This window comes from Chrysochloris asiatica, unplaced genomic scaffold, assembly GCF_000296735.1.
Source record: "Chrysochloris asiatica unplaced genomic scaffold, ChrAsi1.0 scaffold00207, whole genome shotgun sequence".
NCBI classification, from domain to species: Eukaryota; Metazoa; Chordata; class Mammalia; order Afrosoricida; family Chrysochloridae; genus Chrysochloris; species Chrysochloris asiatica.
Window position 1 is genome coordinate 1806336 of NW_006408725.1, and position 7275 is coordinate 1813610.

The following is a 7275-nucleotide window of genomic DNA, read 5'->3' on the forward strand; positions in this document are numbered from 1 at the left end:
GGGAAGGACTGCATGGAGGGGATTGTAACCATGGCAATGAGATGATATATAATAGAATGAATGTAAAACTAATGTTCTCTCATGTAAACTATCACATAATCCACAATAAAACATTTAAGAAAAAAAAAGTGTCTGTGCTTGGAGGTGAGGCCCTGATCCCATGGAGATTTAATTTAATTGGGATGAAACATGTAATTTCTAAGTAAATAAGTAAATTATATATATTATACTAAAAAGTAAGAAGTACTATAATAAAATAAAGCGAAAAGGGAGAATAGGAGTGCTGTTGGGTATTGCATCTAAGTTAGAAAGCAAAGCAAAAAAACCCCAAAATTAGAAAACTCCTAAATTGTCTTCTGAAGAAAAATTTGGTCATTTGTTTTACAGAAAATTGCCCATGTCTTTGAATGTTTAGAATTTTTATCATGCTAGTGTGCTAAAAGATGGGGGAGGACTTAGGAAGAGAAGAGAACTGGTAAACATAGTTTTATAATTTATCAACCTCTCAGCATGGATTCCCTTATTTGACCCTTTCCAAAAATGAAAGTTGTTAAGAAAGATGCTGTAGACCCCAGAGCTTTGACATCCCGTCCTGTAATCTTGTCTCCACACAATGCAGTCTTGTGGAAGTGTTCCTATCACTTTTTGCCTCTTTCCAACAGTGTAGAAGGAGCTATTGGAAAACAATGATCCTAGTCTAAATATACTCTCTACTTTGGTTTTTCACTCAGTCAGGGTCAAAGGAGGTCTGAGGAGGAAATAGGGAATAAGTCACCACTGTCATCTCTGATGTTCTGATTGATGTGGGGACATCTGCTGCAGACTTTCACCTGCTGATCTTCCTCACACTATTTCTTTTTCAGTCTAAAATTATTTAAAGTTCAGCTTTCCCGGAGAACTTAAGCATGACTTCTGTGTGCAGACAGTGTGTATGTATGTGAAAATCTCATCATATCATGAAGCATACTCCATCTCTCTGATAAGTTGTTGTTGTGAAGTGCTGTTGAGTCGATGCGAGCCATAACAACCCTGTATAGGATTTCCAAGGAGCAGCTGGTGAGCTTGAACCACTGACCTTGCAGTTGAAACAGCTTTGCAGTCTGGCACATTAACCCACAGCGCCACACCAGGACATCTGATAAGAGACCCCTGGAAATCCTTCCTTATGACCCCAGAGGATACCTGGTTTTATTATTTGTTTCTGTGCTTTTCAGACATTAGGACTTTTATTATTATTGCCCTGTCATCATCATAATGATGAACTAGTGGTGGTGGTGGTGTGCTGTGGAGTTGGTTCCAACTCATAGCAACCCTGCACTGGGTTTCAAAGGTTGTAAATCTTTATGGGAGCAGAAAGCTTCATCTTCCTCCCACGGAACAGCTGGGAGTTTCAAATTGCTGACCTTGAGGTTAGCAGCCCAACTCATAATCACTATGCTACCAGAGCTCCTTAATGATGAAATAAGCAGTCTAAAGTCTTACACCTGCGCTCCCATAGGAATCCAGCGGCCAGCATTGCAGGCAATAGGGGAGTGTGTAATGAGGAGTGAAGAACTGAGGATAGCTCTGTGTGAGTGTGTGTGGGTGTGTGTGTGTTTGTGGGCACACATGTACATGTGTGATGTTGAGTCATGAAAAAAGTGCATTTACTTACTCAGAGCCTAAAAGATATCACCTTTCTATGGACAACAAAGGACCATGACACTATAGTTAGTAAACTTGTCCTGGCATATGGTGGTGAATTTTTCAAGAAGCATTGAAGTGTTCCTATTAATAGAAACAGACTGTAACTTTGAATCAGCCAAGAGGAGAAAGTTACGGCTTATCTATTTTAGAATGGAAGTACTAACGAGGCAAACTTTATTTAATAAATGCTAGACATAGAGACTAAAGTATGGCACTTTTGAGCAGGAAAGAGAGCCTGTTGGAAATCTCTGAACTGCTAGGTTGCCACAGCAACAAAAAGACTGAAAAGCAGAACTGAATGTTGATAGTGTGAAACTTTTCCTTCAGTGACCCTAGTGGAAACTTGCTCAGCTCTGAGTGGCTCTCTGGAGACTTTCAATGCCTGCCTTTGTTTCCTAAGCAGAAAAGTCAGGTCCATCAGGCTATGGATCTGGACCCCGATTTCCTTACACACACCCACTGAGCAACATTTTGGGATGTATTCCTATATTTTCCACCGCCATTTTTATCTGATGGTGTGCTTATTCATATCATCTTTCTGTCCTTATTCAAAAAGAGACCTCAGAGCTTCAAGAAGTCAAAGGGAAGTCACATGACTTAAAGTTTGCCCAAATATTTGTTGACAAATAAAGAGATGAGTTAGGGTTGGGATCATGAATACCAATATAGTTCTGGTCCTTTGATCCTATGACGAGAAGTAGACCCTTCCAAAATTTCTCCAAGTTCTAGGTGGCCTTGGATGTATAGAGCAGTAGTGAACCCTAGACCAACAGATCTGAGTAGTCACACATCAGGGTATTGGAAGGATGTGAATTACCAAAAAAGAAAATTGTACTCTTATAGTGTGGAGTTCTCCTCTTTCACAGCCTTTAAAATTTAGAAAAAGTATAGCTTGGGGGCTTGCAGATAGAGAAGACATAATCATGTGATAAGCTTAGCAAGATCATGGGCCATGGAATCACCAAACCCAGTTTCAATCGACCCATCCATGCCAACCCAACTCAATAGCTTGTAACAACAACAATAATAGTGTTAATGTGGAGGTTGGTGTTAAATTGCCTTGGAGTTGGTTCAGACTTGTAGCAACCCTGTAAAGTTCCACCTTTCTCTTGAAGAGCCACAAGAGGGCTCAAACTGCTGATGTTGTGGTTTGCAGTCCAGTGTCACCAGCATTCCCATTGTGGAAACGGAAAGATGATTTAGATCACTGTGGGTTTTTTTTTAACTTTGAGCACATAAAAATCACTGAGGTTTTTTCAATCCAGATGCCTAGATGTCTTTGTTATGCAATGTTTTTATAACAGAAATTCTACAAGTGGGTAGTTTTAACAACCAGGAATCTATTCTTTCACAGTTTAGGAGAGTAGAACTCCCAATTCAAAGAATCTGCTCTAGGGGAGGAGTCCTGTTGTGGTGCTGCAGGAAAATGCACTGGATCACAAGGTCCTTGGTTCAAACCCACCAGCCACTCCTCAGAAAGCCTATACAGCATTGCTATGAGTCAGAACCAATTTGATGACACTTAACAACAACAGCTCTAGGGGAAGTCTTTATCTTTGCTGGTTCTGGAGAAAAGTCCTTCCAGAACCTGTAGACCCAATGTTCCTCAGAGATCTCCATACATCTTGGCATCAATCTTCCCCGGGATCTAGGAGCTTTGCAGTACAGGGATCTCCAGCCAAAGGACACACTCCAACCTGGCTTTTTTTTTTTTTCAATCCTTGTGGGAGTAGCTCCCTCTTCTCTGCTTTGTTGGGGGTATACACTGGTTGGAGACGGTCATGTCTTTGGCTGTCAGGGGAGTGCAAGAAACAAGAAAAAAAAATCACACCTTTATCTCTGCAAGTCACCAGTATGCCTCTGCCCCGCCGAGCCTCTGACTTGTCTCTAAAGCAGCTCATAAAAGTTTAAGATGGTTGCACAGCATCTGTTCAGTCAGTATGGGTCACCAGTCTGTCTCCTTTTTTTTTTTTTTTTGCTGCATCTGTTCAGCCTCCTCTCCTTGTAAGCAATAAATCCACTTCTCTATCTCTTCTTCAGAAGTTCAGGGTTCCAGGACTCTCATCTGCATCTGTTTCATTTGGTTTTCCATATTTTTGTTGTAGAGGGTCAGTGTAGCATTTATGTCTAGCCCAGAACCTTGCCACCTCCTTGCCACAACTATTCCAGTCTTAAAGCATTCGTTTCTAATGTATCAACTCTGTTGTTCAGATGGTCTTTAAATGCAAGTGAGATATACTCAAAGTCCCACCACTCATGTGTCAGTTTGTCATACTGTGGTGACCTGTGTGCTACTGTGCTACTAGAAGCTATACCACAGGTATTTTAAATAGCAGCAGGGTCACCCATAGGGGTCAGGTTTCAGTGAACCTTCCAGACTAAGACAGACTAGGAAGAAGGTGAGGCAGATCTTATGAAGATTTAATCACTGAAAAATTTATGACTAGAAGCTGAACATTGTCTAATATAGATGAAGCTTTCTGCTCCCATAAAGATTTACAGCCTTGGAAACCCTGTACAGGGTCGCTATGAGTCAGAACTGAATCCATGGCACATAACAACAACAACAGCAAGGGAAAACAGTTTTAGGTACCTACCAGTGGAGAAATCTAACGGTGCCTAGAAGAAACATGATTTCTGAATCAGTCAAGACACTGCCTGCAGCCCGCAGTCTTGAGGGCAGGGCTACCACCAGGCAGATACAGAGTGAAAGCCAGCCAGTAACTTATGGAAAAAGAGGTGTGACTTTTTAAAAACTTTTTTAACTTCTCTCTCCTGCGTATCCTCTCTGCCCAGCCCAGGTGTTGTGCCCACAGGGTACAATTTTCCCATAGGTTCCAGAGGCTAGTCCTTTGGAGGCTTCTTATGACATCTGACTCTGGGATTTAGCTCTAAATTTCACTCTGTTACTTGAGCAGGAGTCTTTATTCCTGCCTTATCTAACAAAAGACAGCAGGTCTGGCCATACAGCCAAATCGTATTTGCACCCTATAAAACACCAAAATAAAAGGCAAGACTCAACACCAACTACTATATAAAAGGACACAGTCATTTTAAGAATTACACTGAGCATATACAGATACCTAACTGATCTTCAGAGATAAAATTGTGAACAATAATTCTTCCATTCATTTCTCAATCTCTGTCTGTCCACCTCCACAACAGTGACTTGAGGGGGGACCTGAGCAAGTAGACAACCACACCCACTTCTGGAAGCTTCCACTGTGTATACACACTGACCTGCACAGCAAAGGCTACTAGACTAGTCTGCTGTGGTTTCGTTTTTATTTTTGTTTTTGTTTGCTTGTTTTGGTTTTTCCTTTTATTTTTGTTTCTGTTTTTTGTCCTTTTGGTCTTACTTTTTTCCTGGGGGTGGGAGCTTTCTCTCCCTATGTTATCTAAGAGGAGGCAAAAATTGTGTCCATATATCCAAGCTACAAGCATACTCTATAGTATCCCACCATCCAAACAGGAGCCAATAACAGCTGCTATGAAAACAACAACATACTTTATATAGTTACCCAATGCCGGCTAAGATTACTCACAGTTGAGTAATAAGAGATGAGAAAAGGGAAGCCTATCTCCAGGTCACATTCAACAGGAGACACTCAGTAAGCTTAATAACACAGCAACATACGTTCATTTAATCATTGAACACACAACTAACTACTGAAAATGTCCAAGAAGCAACAAAAGATCGCTGCACATGTCCACAAACAGAAGACAGCAACTGAGACAAATGAGCTGGAGATACACATAGACTTTCCATCAGAAGAAGAGCAGGCTTTGGATATGCTTGAGAAGGAATTCAGAAGAATGATATTGAGACACATCCAATCTTCAGAGAGGGATGGAGGAAAATAAGGAAGAAATCATGAAAGTGCTACAGGAGCAATCAGACAAAATAGATATGGCATTGGAAACAATTCAAAATCTTCAAAAAGAGAACCAAATTATTAATAATAAAATATCAGAAATGGACAGTACACAGAAAGGGCAAAGGAGTAGAATTGAAGAGATGGAAGCCAGAACCAGTGAGCTGGAAGACACATTTCTCAATACCACTAAGATAGAAGAGCAAGCAGAAACAAAGGATTAAAAAATCTGAAGAGAGTCTAAGATTCATGTTGGACAAAATGAAGAGGAATAATTTAAGAATTATTGGCATTCCAGAGCAGGAAGAATCACACAAGTCCACAGAAGAGATAGTTGAGGAGCTTCTGGAAGAAAATTTTCCTAACATCTTGAAGGATGATAAGATAAGCATTCAAGAAGCTGAATGACCCCCAAGAAGGATATACTCAAAAGAAATTCACCAAGACATATAATAATCAAGCTCTCCAAAATCAAAGACAAGGAGAGAATCCTAAAAGCAGCCAAGGAAAAGAGAAGTGTTACTTACAAAGGCAAGAAAATCAGATTAAACTCTGATCTCTCAGCAGAAACCATGCAGGCAAGAAGGCAATGGAGAGACATATATAAAACCCTAAAAGAAAAAAGTCACAACCAAGAATCATCTACCCAGAAAAGCTGTCAATCAAATACAACAGTGCAATCAAAACCTTCCTGGATAAACAGAAGCTAAGAGACTTTGTCAAAGCCAACCCAGTGCTTCAAAACATCCTAAAGAGAGTTCTTTGGACAGAAAACCAACAAGAATAGACATCAACCAAAGATTGACAGATGTGGCAACACCACCCAGAACTCAGTCAACAGATAAAAGAGTCCAGAACAGAACAAAATTACAACAACAAGTTTAGAGGACCTGGGAGGTCAATCCAAGATCAAAATAATAGCAATGTCAAAGAAGGGGAAAATATAGGAACAGAGATCCAGAGGGTGGGGAGGTCAGGTAGATTGCAGGATAAAATAGACTATCTTAAATGGAGGGAAAAGTTAGTAGATTATAGGATAACTTCAAAGAGAATTAATACTTCACTACATACCATGAAAATGAAGATCCAAGAAGAACATGGAAACATTAAAACTAAGAAGAAACTGACAAGAAAGAGCACAAAAAAAACATGAACTCAGCACAAGAAGGCATGCAGAACAAAGGAACCAGCAGCACCACAAAAGAACTAATATAGTGACATCAATTAATTCATACCTACTGACTGAATATCAATGGATTATACGCACCAGTGAAGAGACAGAGAGTGACAGAATGGATATGAAAACAAGACCTTTCAATATGCTGCCTATAAGGGACACATCTTGCATACAAAGACAAAAACAGACTAAAAGTTAAAGATAGAAAAAAATGTACCAAATTAATTGCAATAAAAAAAGAGCAGGAGTAGCAATAATAATGTCTGATGAAATAAATTTTAAGGCAAAAACCAGGATAAGAGATATAGAAGGACACTATCTCATGATCAAAGGGTCAATTGAGCAAGACAATGTAACCATAATAAATATCTAAGCTCCCAATGAAAGAGACCCAAGATATATAAAGCAAACCCTACTAGAATTGAAGAAAGAAATAGATAAATCTACAATTATAGTGGGAGATTTTAATATGCCACTTTCAAAAAAGGAATTGAACAACCAGAAAGAAACTCAACAAAGTTACAGAGGAACTAAACA